The sequence below is a fragment of the Lithobates pipiens genome, unplaced genomic scaffold (genome assembly GCF_037356315.1).
Source record: "Lithobates pipiens isolate NorthernLeopardFrog02 unplaced genomic scaffold, aLitPip1_a1.2 Scaffold_3, whole genome shotgun sequence".
NCBI classification, from domain to species: domain Eukaryota; kingdom Metazoa; phylum Chordata; class Amphibia; order Anura; family Ranidae; genus Lithobates; species Lithobates pipiens.
In genome coordinates this window covers 268,776,135-268,791,450 of record NW_027507790.1, presented here as the reverse complement: position 1 = coordinate 268,791,450, position 15,316 = coordinate 268,776,135, and the positions used below count along the sequence as shown (strand labels likewise).

General features: G+C 49.8%; 1 protein-coding gene and 1 pseudogene across 2 annotated transcripts in view; both read right to left on the bottom strand.

Annotated features, from left to right (window-relative positions):
• The window catches only part of LOC143941142 (mitochondrial amidoxime-reducing component 1-like), a 33,110-nt gene extending 18,421 nt beyond the window's left edge, over window positions 1–14,689 (bottom strand). The window contains exon 1 of one of the 2 annotated variants that reach the window (XM_077463151.1): window positions 14,669–14,689. The gene's annotated coding sequence lies outside the window, so the exon portion shown is untranslated. Of the gene's footprint in view, window positions 1–12,255; window positions 12,368–14,668 lie in introns of those variants that run through there. The other variant, XM_077463150.1, reaches the window with a different exon arrangement.
• On the bottom strand, window positions 7,157–7,275 carry LOC143941955 (5S ribosomal RNA; annotated as a pseudogene).
• Window positions 14,690–15,316: the final 627 nt, after the last annotated feature.

The window sequence follows — 15,316 nt, the reverse complement described above, 5'->3', positions numbered from 1 at the left end:
TCTCGTTCTCTCTCATTCTCGTTCTCTCTCATTCTCGTTCTCTCTCATTCTCGTTCTCTCTCATTCTCGTTCTCTCTCGTTCTCTCTCTCTCGTTCTCTCTCGTTCTCTCTCTCTCGTTCTCTCTCGTTCTCTCTCTCTCTCGTTCTCTCTCTCTCTCTCTCGTTCTCTCTCTCTCTCTCTCGTTCTCTCTCTCTCGTTCTCTCGCTCTCTCTCTCGTTCTCTCGCTCTCTCTCTCGCTCTCTCTCTCTCTCTCGTTCTCTCTCTCTCTCTCGTTTTCTCTCTCTCTCTCTCGTTCTCTCTCTCTCTCATTCTCTCTCTCTCTTCCCCTGTCAGAACGCTGTCTTTCCCTTGATTGCGCCGGCCACGCGCATGGGTCCCTCGCCGTGTGGTACCTGCTATAGCTCTTAAAAGGAGCCAACGTACCACTATGGCAATTCATGGGAACGAGCCGACCTGCCGCAGTATAATGATGGCGGCTGGTCGGTAAGTGGTTAAGGTGATTGTAAACTCAATTCGTTTTTTTGTTTTTTTTTTTATAACAAACCGTTTTATACTTTACTGCTCTGTGAAAATGGAATTGCACAGAACCGGCCCAGAAACCTCCTCTTCTGGGGTCCCCCGCCAGCACTCTTGGCTCCTTTTCTTCTTGGTGTGTCCCCATAGCAGGCCGCTTACAATGGGGACACATCTGTGGGCTTGTTTCCGAGCTGCACTTCTTGCGTCTATAGACACAAAACGGCAAAGCTTGGCCCCGCCCACTGCTCCCTTGTCACAGGATTTGACTGACAGCAGCGAAAGTCATTGACTTTCGGTGGCTCAGCAAAACCTGTGAAAGTGGGAAGTTAAAGGAGAGAACGGCTGTAGATGGCCACAGCGCTGGATCGAGTGAGGGCTCAGGCAAGTATAAGGGGGGTGGGGTTTAAGGAGGCATACTGCTATCTAAACATTTTTTGCATTCTTCTCGACCAGCCACCGCAGTTACACTGCAGCAGGTTGGCTTGGCTGCGCCAACCGCCGTAGGTGTATGTTGGGCTCCTACACGGCTCTGTGTGGGCGTGCGCTCCCATTGGCCAGAGGAGGGGCCAATCAGCGAGTCTCAAGTCCGCCGGCCGCCCGCAATTGTTCCCCGTAGAGACAGAACGGGGATCTGCCTGTGTAAACAAGGCAGATCTCCGTTCTGACAGGGGATGACATAGAAGTCTTGCACACCTCCCAACTTTTTGAGATGGGAATGAGGGACACCTATTGGCAAAAGCATGCGGGCATAGGACACACCCCTGGCCACGCCCCCTTAAAGGAGAATTGTACCAAAAAAAAAGATTGGTTAAACCCACGAGTGCTTTTTACCACTACTATTCCTTTATATTGGCTTTTGGAATTTACAAATGCAGCAATTTAGAAATCAGATAAAAGGTTTAATACTTTTTGATAGATAAAAAGTGCATTTTATATACATCTATATAGATCAGACCAAAATGAGGGACAAACGAGGAGGAATGAGGGACAGAGGGACATTGCTCCAAATCAGGGACAGTCCTCTGAAATCGGGGACAGTTGGGAGCTATGGATCTTGTCTTTCTGCTATGCAGGAAGACGGATCTGTGTGTTGTCCCAGGCAGCCCATCCCCCTACAAAGTTAGAAACACACAGTGAGGGAACATGTTTAACCCTTTGATCGCCCCCTGGTGTTAACCTCTTCCCAGGAGGTGTCATTAGTACAGTGACAGTGCATATTTTCTAGCACTGATCACTGTAATAATGTCACTGGTTCCCCCAAAAAAGTGTAAAAAATGTCAGTTAGGTGTGCGATCTGTCTGCCACAATGTCTCGGCCCCACTAAAAATCTCTGATCACCGCCGTTACTAGTATAAAAATAAATAAAATAATAATAATAAAAATCTCATTAATCTATCCCCTATTTTGTAAACATGATAACTTTTGTGCAAACCAATCAATATACACTTATTTTTTTTTTTTTTTTTTAACAAAAATACACATCGGCCTAAATTGATGAAGAAACTCGAATTTTTAAAATTTTGTTTTATTGGATGTATTTTATAGCAGAAATAAAAAAATATAGTTGTTTTTTTTTTTTTTTTTTTTTTAAATTGTTGGGGTTTTTTGGTTTATAGCACAAACAATAAAAACCGCAGAGGTGATCAAATACCACCAAAAGAAAGTTCTGTTTTGTGGGGAAAAAAAATGGAGTTACGTACCGGTAACATCCTTTTCCAGGAGTCTTTCAGGACAGCCACCTTTGAGAGACACTGGCTCCTCCCCTCTTAGGAAACACCGCCTTCATTTTCATGATTTAAGCCTCCTCCTCCTTCGTTCCTCAGTTCTTCCAGAGTACCTCCGGCCAACTGGGGAGACACAAGAACACGTCAAACAAATAAACTTTTAGTCTTACCTGACGGTCTCATGTGATGAGTTCCCGATGATCTGCAAAAAACCTGGGTGGGAACCGGTGCTGTCCTGAAAGACTCCTGGAAAAGGATGTTACCGGTACGTAACTCCATTTTTCCCCAATCGTCTTTCAGGACAGCCACCTTTGAGAGGATAAGCGAGTACCCTGTCTTAGGGTGGGACCTACGGCTTCCAGCACCTTGTGACCAAAGGGCTTGGTCTTTGGCTGAGAGAAGATCCAATCTATAGCGCTTCACGAACGTAGAAAACTTGAACCACGTTGCGGCTCTACAGATCTGTTCAGGAGACGCACCAGCCCACTTTGTCTGCGGAGTTGCCGCTGTCCTGGCTGAGTGTGCTTTAATTCTAACTGGAGGCTTTAATACCCCCAACCACGCAAGTCTGCCCAATGGCTGACCTTAACCATCTGGTTAGCGTATGTCTAAAGGCTTTGGAACCCTTCCTAGCCCCTGGAAGTAACACTAAAAGTAAATCAGACTTCCTGAACTGACTTTGTGCAACCAACATAATGAAGGACACATCTTCTAATGTCCAATAAGATGTGTTCCTGTTCTCTCACTGGTTTTGAACGAAAAATAGGCAGCATAATCTCTCGGACTCTCTGAGGATTAGAGACTACCATTAGGTAAAAAAGCCAGAATGGTCTTAAAAACTGGTCTGGAAAGGGAGTGCCCTAACAGAAAGGGTTTCGAGTTTACTCACTTTCCTTGCCGTAGTGATCGCCACAAAAAAACAGTTTTGAGAGTAATCAACCATAACAAGCCAGATTGCAATTGCTGAAAAGGTTCTTTGTGAGAACCTGTAAAACTAATGAGCGACCCCGACTGGGGAGGGGACGACCAAAGGCTTGGTCTGAGAACCTGTAAAACTAATGAGCGACCCCGACTGGGGAGGGGACGACCAAAGGCTTGGTCTTTACCTACTTAAGGCTCTAAGAACCTTACTATACCAAGGTCTGATATTAAATGCCCTTCCAGGAATACGCTAAAAGCGAAAACCTGACTCTTCAATGTTTATGGGGCTAAACCTTTATCCGCCCCTGACTGCAGGAACTCTAGAACGGCTACGAGGCTGTGCACATTGAAGGAGTTCTCTGAGCATCAGCTGTTGAACCGCCTCCATACCTTCAAGAAAATGGTCTGAGTTTCTATTTACCTGCAATTCAGAAGAGTGGCTATTAAACAGTCTGAGACCCCTTTGCCCTTCGGCAATTCCTTCTCAGTAGCCAAGCTGCAAGAATCCACCTGGGGACCGCAGATTGGACCCTGGGAAAGGAGACACTCTTAGACCGGGAAAACCCGGGGGGGGTTCCACTGACAGGCCCTTCAGAATGGAGAACCACGGCCTCCTGGGCCCAAGAGGTGTGATTAGAAAACAGGTAGTAATCTCCACCCGAAAACTTCCCTGACCCTGCAGGAATCAGAACGGGAGGGGAGAAAGCATAGCACTTAGAGAAACCCTAACTCTGTGCTTTAGTGTGTCTGCTCCCGACCTCCCCTCTCCCCTGTTCATGGAACAGGAGATGGCTTCCTTTGCGTTTTCCCTTGAGAAAAAAAGAGGTCTATCCACGGAATCCCCCAACTCTGGGTGATCCATTCGAAAAACCTCCTGCTTGAGAACCTGGTTGCTCTGAGGAAATCTAATATCAGAATTTGCTCTCCTTTCAAACAGATCACTGGAAAGACAGGATTTTAATATTCGGCCCATCTGAGGATGGCCTTCGCTAGGACCCATAAGGATCCGCTCCAGGAGTCCCCGTCCTGTCGACGTAAGCCACTGCCAAGGGATTGTTTCCATGACTCTTACATGAAGTCTCCAGAGAACTCTCTGAAAGGTCCTGAGAACCAGATCTACTGTTCTCAACTCCCTCCAATTTGAGGATCTCTTAGATTCCTTCCTCTCCCAGGTACCCTGTACCAAACAGAAGTCTAGGTGTGTACCCCAACCTAAGCCGTTCGTATCGGTTGTAACCACCCTGGATACTTGCAAACTCCATTCTAGGTCTTGTAACAAACGTGCTCCCTTTCCCAAAGGGACCTCTTTACCTGAGTTGGAACCGAAACCAAAAAGTCCCAAGACCCCTGACTGTGGTCCCAAACCTTCAAGATAAATAGTTTGCAGAGGACGGTAACATGACCCGTCCACTGAACTGCTAGGAGCGTGGCTGTCAGTAAACTCAACCTGCCTGAGTTTTTGACGGTTGCCCTGGAGAAACAACAGTGCTTTGTCTATCTTCTGGATCTTCTCCAAGGAGGGAAGACCTTTTGTTCTGTTGAGCCCAGCACCTACCCCAGGAAGGTGACCCCCTGGTAAGGAATTTAAGTTGGGTTTCTCTAGGTTCAGAGGCCAACCCAGGCTCACCAACAGGTCTTTTGTTACCTGTGGATCCCAAATCGACTGCGCCAGAGAAGGTACAAACAGGAGAAGATCGTCAAGACACACGATCACCGAGACTCCCCTGAGACGCAGGAATGCCAGAACTTCTACCATCACTTTGGTGAAGATACGAGGAGGAAAGGGATAGCCCAAAAGGGAAGTGTTTTGAACTGAAGGTGTAGCACCCCTACAGAAGTTATCACTGCCAGCCTAAGGAAACGCTGGTGGTTCTCTGCGATGGGAATATGCAGGTATGCATCCTTACTATCCATGCCCTGAAACAGTTTTGGTGGAAGAGGTGCCCTCACCCAGTGACCAAAACCAACGAAAGCCGTCTGTAGGTGACTAAGACCCACAGACGCTTCAGGTTCAGGATGAGCCTGAACTTTTTCCAAAGGCTTGTGAACCACAAAAAAGTGAGAATAGGAGCCCTTCCTATCTATCCTGCTGGGACCTGTATTACCACTTCCTGTTCCTCTAACTCCTGAAGAGGAAAGAAGGGCACATTTTGGCAGCTCAGTGACAAGGAGTCTCAAACAGGGGGGGGAGTTCTGAAAACTCCAAACGGTAACCTCTTCTGATGATCCTCATCACAAACTAATTGGAGGTGATCATCTCCCACTGGGGGAGGAAGGCCCCTTTTTATATATTTCCTCTTAAGGGAAACGGCCTTTATCTTATCAGCCGTGCGATCTCGCACTGCTTCAAGACCTGGCCAAAAACAGCAGGTCTCCAGTAAAAAAGGATTACACAGAGCTTTTGCATTGGACGCCTTGACCCCCTGCCATGTCTTCAGCCTTAAGGCCCTCCAGGCTGAGTTGGTCAGAGCCGAAGATCTTGCATACATTCGCCTGGATTGAATCGAAGCAGCGTATGCCAACTCCTTAAAGGGGAGGGCCACCCTGAAAAACAAAAAAATGTTAAAAATTACAAAAAATCTAAAAAAAAAAAAAAATGAAAAGAAAATTTTTTTTTTTACTTACCAGAAATGCCTGTTGCTAGGCACTTTCTCCTAATCTTCCTCTTCCTCCTCCGCGGAGATCTTCTGTCTTCTCTCTTCGTCGCGGCGTCTTCTGGGTAATGAGTCGCGCTGTGTTCTGGGAACTGTGTGTTCCAGAACACAGCGCGTCCCATTCAGAAAGCGCTGCGGGACTCGCGCATGCGCAGTAGCTGCGGGACTCACGCATGCGCAGTAGGAAACGGGCAGTGAAGCCATAAGGCTCCGCTGCCTGTTTCCCTTACAAGGGATGGCGGCGCCGGGACCCGAGAGCCGAGGGACGGGTCGGCCTCGGGCGGCCGACATCGCGGGCACCCTGGACAGGTGAGTGTGTTTATTAAGTCAGCAGCTGCAGTGTTTGCAGCTGCTGACTTTTTTTTTTTTTTTTTTATAACCGGCCCTCCGCTTTAAGCAGCGTGGGAAAGGAGGATAGAAAGTCTCCTCTGCCGTCATTGCTTGATGCATTAATCTGGCTAAGCCGACACTTCATATTATGAGCCACCCCTGTGGCCACTATGGCAAGCTTAGATATTTTCTTAAGAGAAAAAACCCATGCATCCTTCAGAAGTGAGTCCATCATTTCAAACCATAGGGTCTGAAAGTATTCCCATGTCCCCGAGGACAGGTCAGTATGCCTGGACATCTGAAGAAAGGTAGCCTCTAACCTGGGAGATTCTATTCCAGACAAGAGCTTCCTCTTCCGCCCAAGAAAAAACCTTTGTTTTAATGCACCAGAAAAGAAAGGTTTTCCTTCGGGACCCCGCCATTTCTGATGGCATCGATGAAGACGTCATGAACCGGGAACACCCGCTTCCCCCAGGCCCTAGTACATCTGATCGTGGGGTGACAATGCCTTCTTTTTCTCTTGTATGCCTAAAGTGGTATGAATAGCTCCCAAGAGCTTATCCACTTCATCCAGGGGGAAGTTTACATCGTGAGGTTCTTTTGGGTTCCCCACCCAAGCCCTCACCATCAGATTCCCTTGAGAGTCTGAGACGGCACTGTCAACTTCTTCCTCAACTTCCTCTCTGGAACCCTCTAGACTCTCCCTTAACCTGCAGGAGGAACATCCATCGGGTTAGGTGGAACACTCTGCTGTGCTGGTGAAAGAGTGCTCTGGAGCTGAGGCCACTGGAACTTTCACAGAAGCCGCCAGATATGCACCGTGTTCTGCTGCCTGTTTCCTGATGGCGCTCAAACAGGGACCTGACCCTGAACCCTTAGGTTAGAGGTCTGACTGAGCTATCCGGTGCTTCAATACACTCTTAACCAAGTGCCCTGAACCAGGGATTCCCCCAAAGAGGCTCTATATGAAGGACGCTCCCTCCTAGAACCAAGGGGAGATTTGCTCATGTCCCCTACGGCACCTGGTATTCCCAGGCGGTCTCCCATCCAGGTACTAACCAGGCCCGACCCTGCTTAGTATCCGAGATCAGACGAGATTGAGCGCATTCAGGGTGATGTGGCCGTAGGCCTCTGAGACATAGAGATAAAAGAGCAGCATAAAATCCTAAAAAAAGAAACACCAGCACTACTTAAGAGGACCACCGGGAGTGCCCTCCCCTAGGATCAATCTCCATCTGGATCCCAGACGCACTGCCCTTCCCCCCCGACCACCTAGGGGGAAAAAACACCAGTGGAGCTACTGGTTGTAAGGTAAGGGAACCCCTCGCCAGGGCTTTTACCTTTGAGTGGCTGGTGCCGTTACTCCTGGAGCTCCTGAAGCCACTGCTTCGGACATTCTCCTGTTGAGGAAGAGTGGTACGAACGTGCCTCCAAAGCTACCTGTGCAACTTAGAAGAGAGGCTGCACCAGCCGAACGCTTGGTCCTCCTTCCGTCCGCGTCCGGAACCGGAAGACGCGGGTTCAACGAAGACGTCCGCCCCCACCAGAACTGACGTCGCCCGTCATCTGGTCCGGCCTCCAGCTCCAAGCCGACTGCAAACACAGGGGGACCTAGGACGTCCTGTTGCAGCGCCCCACTGGGCGAAAACGAATGGATGGACCTCCCTAAAACTTCCTGCTTTCCCCAAAGTGAAGATTAGAGTGCGTGTAAAAAAGGTCAGTACAAGAGTTCAGCTCCCCAGCCGACCGGACTGCCTATCCCGTTGAAGCACCCCCCTGCGGGCGAACGAAGGGATGAACCTCTAAAGACTTCCTGCTTTCCCCAAGCGAAGTTTAGAGTGTATGGACAGTACAAAAATTCATCTCCCCAGCTGACCGGACTGCCTATCCCGTTGAAGCACCCTCCTGGGCGAACGAAGGGATGAGCCTCTAAAAACTTCCTGCTTTCCCCAAGCAAAGTTTAGAGTGTATGGTCAGTACGAAAATTCAGCTTACCAGCTGGCCGGACTGCCGAAAGTAGACCGATAGACGATCGGACTGCCGAGTGGGGCCAGAGCTCCGCTCGGATAGCTTCAGTTTCTCCAACTGATTCAGCTAAGGTTCCTTAGCGGTGTCTCCCCACCGGAGGAAACACCATAACTGAGGAACGAAGGGAGGAGGAGGCTTAAATCATGAAAATGAAGGCGGTGTTTCCTAAGAGGGGAGGAGCCAGTGTCTCTCAAAGGTGGCTGTCCTGAAAGACGATTGGGGAAAAAAAGGATGTCAATTACGACGTCACACGTCTGCGCAATTGTCAGCTAGGGTGATGCAGTGGCGTATCGAAAAAAAAAAATGGCTTGGTCAGTAAAGGGGGGTAAAACCTTCCAGTCCTTAAGTGGTTAATGCAAGGAATGCATTAAGAGATCTTCGCCATGAATTTCACGTTGTCTCCTCTTCATCTCTTCCCTCCGCTGTGCAAATAGGTTGTTTTTATGACTTTTTTGCCCGCTGTGCCTACTGGGATATGTCTAGTACATACATAGTACATACATACATAGTGCATACATACATAGTGCATACATATTACATACATAGTGCATACATAGTACATACATATTACATATCCCAGGAGGCATAGTCTTCATTGAAAAGGGGGGGAGGGGCCTAGTAGATCATCATTGGGAGAGCTGGCAGCTTCCCGATGATGTCATACAAGAAGATGGCGGCACAGGACCAAGCCGGTGGCAGAAAAGAAGAGGATCTCGGCAGGACAATGCTGGATCCTCTCTGTGAGTATCTTGGCTGTGCATTAGCCAGAACTCGGTAATCAGGGTTAAAAACAAATATTGGGGGGGATCTGCTTTAAGCTAAAAAATGGTTAGGCTTTAGAACACTTTAAGAGGAAAGAAAATGGAGAGGAGAGGTGGATGGGGGGGGGGGAGGAGAGAAGAGAAGTGACAGATGAAGTGAAGAGGAGAGATGAGAATGAGAGATGAATGGAGAAGGAGAAGAGTAGAGAGCAGAGATGGATAGGTGAGAGGGGTGAAAGGAGAAGTAAAAGATGAGTGGAGAAGAGGAAGAGTGGAGAGGAGAGGGGGATCGGTTGGGGAGGAGAAGTGAGAGAGGAGTGGAGAAGAGAGGAGAGGGGGTTCGGTGGGGGGGGGTGGAGAAGTGAGAGAGGAGTGGAGAAGAGGAAGAGAGGGATCGGTTGGGGGGAGGGGGAGGAGAAGTGAGAGATGAGTAGAGAAGGTGAAGAATGGAGAGGAGAGGGGGATAGGTGGGGGGGGGGGGGGGGAGAGAAGTGAGAGACAAGTGGTGAAGATGAAGAATGGAGAGGAGAGGAGAGGTCAGGGCCGTCTTTAATATTGATTGGACCCTGGACAAAACCTTTATGCACCCCCCCCCCCCCCCCCACGTAGTTTATCTCTCCATCTGCTCTGAGACATACAATAAATAGCAGCTGGACTCAAAATCAGTTGCATCAGGTCAGGCAGCGACTGCGATTGGTTGCCAGAGGTTACAGTGTATCATTACAGCTCACTGGCTGGTTGCTAGAGGTTACAGCACACATTAGGGCTCACTGATTAGTTGCTAGAGGTTACAGCACATGATTTCTGCTTGTTGATTGGTTGCTAGAGATTACTGTGGATATGGCCTTAGGGGGGCATGATATACATATGAATGACACCACTATTTACATATGAATGTTGCTGATATTTACATATGAATGCCGGTTATTTACATGTAAACACAGTTTCTGCAGGTAAGTCCTCTGTACACAACAGGGCAGAGCTGGGCAGAATTAGTAGCAGCACTTCACACTGAGATATCAGGACATAGCACAGAACTAAAACATCAAGGGACAAGGGAATTTAAACAAGAATAGTTGGCAATTATTAGGCAGCTGCATTGGGCCCCACAACAATGACAGGGCCCAGGGCAGCTGTCCCTTTTGCCCTGCCTTATAAACGGCCTTGGGAGAGGTGGATAGATGAGGGTGTAGAGAGGAGAAGTGAGAGATGAGTGGAGAAGGTGAAGAGTAGAGAGGAGAGGTGGATAGATGAGGGGGGAGAGAGAGGAGTGGAAAAGGTGAAGAGTGGAGAAAGTCAAGAGTGGAGAGGAGAGGTGGATAGATGAGGGGGGAGAGAGGAGAAGTGAGAGAGGAGTGGAGAAGGTGTGGAGAGGAGAGGGGATGAGAGGAGAGAAGTGAGAGATGAGTGGAGAAGGTGAAGAGTGGAGAGGAGAGGGGGATAGATGATGGGGGAGAGAGGAGAAGAGGCGAGTAGAGAAGGGGAAGAGTGGAGAGGTGTATAGGTGAGGAAAGTGAGAGATGAGTAGAGAAGGTGAAAAGTGAAGAGGAGAGGTGGGAGGAGCGGTAAGAGACAAATGGAGAAGGCGAAGAGTATAGAGGAGTGGTGGATTTGTAAAGGGGGGGGGGGGTGTTGAAGGGATGGTGAGAGGAGAATGGAGTGGGAAGTGAGGATAGCCAGGATGAAGGGGGGGGGGGGATGACAGGATAGAGGAAGAGGTGGCGGTGGGAAGGAAAGGCAAACACTAGAAAAGGTGAAGGGGGAAAGAAGAGGTGGAGGGGAGAGGGGTGGCGAAGGAGGGGAGAGAGGGGTGGCGAAGGAGGGGAGAGAGGAGAGGCGAAGGAGGGGAGAGAGGAGAGGTGGGGAGAGAATAGGTGAAGGAGGGGAGAGGCGGGGTGAAGGAGGGGAGAGAAGAGGTGAAAGAGGGGAGAGGAGAGGTGAAAGAGGGGAGAGGGAGAGGTGAAAGAGGGGAGGGGAGAGGTGAAAGAGGGGAGGGGAGAGGAGAGGGAGGGGAGGGGAGAGGGAGGGAGGGGAGAGGAGAGGAGAGGAGAGGGAGAGGAGAGGAGAGGAGAGGAGAGGAGAGGGGAGGAGAGGGAGAAGGAGAAGGAGAGGAGAGGCAAAGGAGGGGAGAAGTGAAGGAGAGGAGAGGCAAAGGAGGGGAGAAGTGAAGGAGGGGAGAAGTGAAGGAGGGGAGAAGTGAAGGAGGGGAGAAGTGAAGGAGGGGAGAGGTGAAGGAGGGGAGAGGTGAAGGATGGGAGAGGAGAGGAGAGGAGAGGAGAGGAGAAGGGAGGGGAGAGGTGAAGAGAGGGGAGAGGTGAAGAGAGGGGAGAGGTGAAGAGAGGGGAGAGAAGAGGTGAAGGGAGGGGTGAGGAGAGGTGAAGGAGGGTTGGGGAGAGAAGAGGTGAAGGAGGGGAGAGGAGAGGGAGGGGAGAGGAGAGGGAGGGGAGAGGCAAAGGAGGGGAGAGGAGAGGTGAAGGAGAGAAGAAGTGAAGGAGGGAGGAGAGGAGAGGAGAAGGGAGGGGAGAGGAGAAGGGAGGGAAGAGGAGAGGTGAAGTAAGGGAGAGGTGAAGTAAGGGAGAGAAGAGGTGCAGGAAGGGAGAGAAGAGGTGAAGGAGGGTTGGGAGAGGAGAGGTGCAGGAAGGGAGGGGAGAGGAGAGGCGAAGGAGGGGAGAGGAGAGGTGAAGGAAAGGAGAAGAGAGGTGGAGAAATGAGAAGAGAGGAGAGGAGAATATGAAGGAGAGGATAAAAGAGGTGAACGAAGGGAGAAGAAAGTGAAGGAGGGGAGAGGAAAGGTGGAGGAGAGGTGAGGTAGAGGAGAGGAGAGGTGAGGTGAAGGAAAGGAGGAGAGGTGGGGGAGAGGAGAGGTGGGGGAGAGGAGAGGTGAAGGAAGGGAGGGGAGAGGGGAGGCGAAGAAGGGAGGGCGGAGGTGAAGAGGAGAGGTGAAGGAAGGGAGGGAGAGGAGAGGTGACAGACTGTTGGGGATAGGAGGGGGACAAGAGGTGAGGGGTGACAGAGGGGGGTTGGGGGAGGGGAGAAGATAGGAGAGAGTGAAAAGAGGGCAAACGGGAAAGGAGAGAAGGATGGAATGTGAGCGGGGAGATGAGTAAGTGGGGGAGGGATAGAGGGGAGGGGGGCACTGATTTCCTGGGATTCCCACTCACAGCCCCATCTGAAGATCAAGCAGTGCAGACAGGAAGGAAGGAAGCAGAAGAAGAGATTTATTATTGATACATGGAGTCCACATCATTCCAATCTTCCCCCCAATCATCGGACAGACAGGGGTCATCCACCACCAGACATCTGTACATTGATATACTTACACGATGATCTTCTCTGGCTTGTTGGCAGATTGTGAGCTTATATAACAGCCAAAGAACAATAATAAGGGAAGATCACATTACAGGGCGCCATCTAGTGAGCAGGGGGAAAACTGACTACAAATACAATGTAACTCTTTCCTCACCAAGACAGCACAGAGAAAAAGGTTTCTGAATCACATTTTTCCAGCTATGGTACATAGACGCATAGATTGTGTAGTTGTATGAAATACCGAACGTAAATCAGCGACTGCGATCTGTGTCTGGCTGATTGGATGCCCTTTGCTTGCTTTTATCTAGCCTTTCGGGTACTATTCCTCCCACTGGCACCAATGATGGGGCACTATTCCTCCCACTGACACCAATGATGGGGCACTATTCCTCCCACTGACACCAATGATGGGGCACTATTCATCCCACTGATATCAATGATGGGGCACTATTCCTCCCACTGACACCAATGATGGGGCACTATTCCTCCCACTGACACCAATGATGGGGCACTATTCCTCCCACTGATATCAATGATGGGGCACTATTCCTCCCACTGACACCAATGATGGGGCACTATTCCTCCCACTGACACCAATGATGGGGCACTATTCCTCCCACTGACACCAATGATGGGGCACTATTCCTCCCACTGATATCAATGATGGGGCACTATTCCTCTCACTGACACCACTGATGGGGCACTATTCCTCCCACTGACACCAATGATGGGGCACTATTCCTCCCACTGACACCAATGATGGGGCACTATTCCTCCCACTGACACCAATGATGGGGCACTATTCCTCCCACTGATATCAATGATGGGGCACTATTCCTCTCACTGACATCAATGATGGGACACTATTCCTCCCACTGACACCAATGATGGGGCACTATTCCTTCCACTGACACCAATGATGGAGCACTATTCCTCCCACTGATATCAATGATGGGGCACTATTCCTCCTACTGATACCAATGATTGGGCACTATTCCTCCCACTGACACCAATGATGGGGCACTATTCCTCCCACTGACACCAATGATGGGGCACTATTCCTCCCACTGATATCAATGATGGGGCACTATTCCTCCCATTGACACCAATGATGGGGCACTATTCCTTTCACTGACACCAATGATGGGGCATCATTCCTCCCACTGACACCAATGATGGGGCACTATTCCTCCCACTGATATCAATGATGGGGCACTATTCCTCCCACTGATTCCAATGATTGGGCACTATTCCTCTCACTGACACCAATGATGGGGCACTATTCCTCCCACTGACACCAATGATGGGGCACTATTCCTCCCACTGATATCAATGATGGGGCACTATTCCTCCCACTGACACCAATGATGGGGTACTATTCCTCCCACTGACACCAATGATGGGGTACTATTCCTCCCACTGACACCAATGATGGGGCACTATTCCTTCCACTGACACCAATGATGGGGCACTATTCCTTCCACTGACACCAATGGTGGGGCACTATTCCTCCCACTGACACCAATGGTGGGGCACTATTCCTCCCACTGACACCAATGATGGGGCACTATTCCTCCCCCGGACACCAATGATGGGGCACTATTCCTCCCACTGACACCAATGATGGGGCACTATTCCTCCCATTGACACCAATGATGGGGCACTATTCCTCCCACTGATACCAATGATGGGGCACTATTTCTCCCACTGACACCAATGGTGGGGCACTATTCATCCCACTGACACCAATGATGGGGCACTATTCCTTCCACTGACACCAATGATGGGACACTATTCCTCCCACTGACACCAATGATGGGGCACTATTCCTCCCCCTGACACCAATGATGGGGCACTATTCCTCCCACTGACACCAATGATGGGACACTATTCCTCTCACTGACACCAATGATGGGGCACTATTCTTCACATTGACACCAATGATGGGGCACTATTCCTCCCACTGATATCAATGATGGGGCACTATTCCTCCCATTGACACCAATGATGGGGCACTATTCCTCCCACTAATACCAGTGATGGGGCTATATTCCTTCTACTGACACCAATGATGGGGCACTATTCCTCCTACTGACACCAATGATGGGGCACTATTCCTCCCACTGATACCAATGATGGGGCACTATTCCTCCCACTGATACCAATGATGGGGCATTACTCCTACTGACCACAAGCTCTATGTAACAGACTACCAACCTTGAGGCAATGATTATTCTCTTTGATTCTGGGCCCAAGACATTTTCTACCTCCACTCTCCACAATCCCCCACCCATCCTCCACCCCCCTAAAGTCTGAAGGACAGTAAACTGGGTCTTTGAAAAGTTTGGAGATCATTGCTTAAAAATGACACTAAATTGAGATGTGAAATTCAATGTTCTTGTGTACATGATAGCGTATACTTACCACTCCGGCCGTCCGTACTTCCGATCCCCACTCTGATGACGTGAAATCAACATTTCAGTGAGTGTCAGCCTCCTGACCCCCGAGGGTGCTCAACGCTTCCTCCCACACAGGTTTTCTTAAAGTGCTAGGTTCCATTATAACTTTTTTTTTTTGGTTTGTATTCAATCTCTTTTTTATTAATTTTATATACATAATTTATACAAATACATATACATTCATAGTATCACCACCATGTCCTCTGTTCTGATGAGACCAAGATAAACTCATCTGGTTCAGATGGTGTGAAGCGTGTGTGGGGGCAACCAGGTGAGGAGTACAAAGACAAGTGTGTCTTGCCTACAGTCAAGCATGGAGGTGGGAGTGTCATGGTCTGGGGCTGCATGAGTGCTGCCAGTACTGTGCCATATAGTGTCCGGCCATCACATAGTGTCCGCGCCGTACTGCGCATGCGCAGTACGGAGCAGACGAAGCTTCGGAAAATCTCCGAAGCTGAACGGTGCCTGCGCCGTGAGTGGAGGTGGTAGCCCCACCATCCAAGCAGACATAGGGTTGTGAATATTAGAGGCACCTCGCGGGCGAGCTTCGCTCGCCACGCTTCGGGCTCGGCCTCGCTCCGCTCGGCTCTTTTATATTCCTACTCTATGTCCA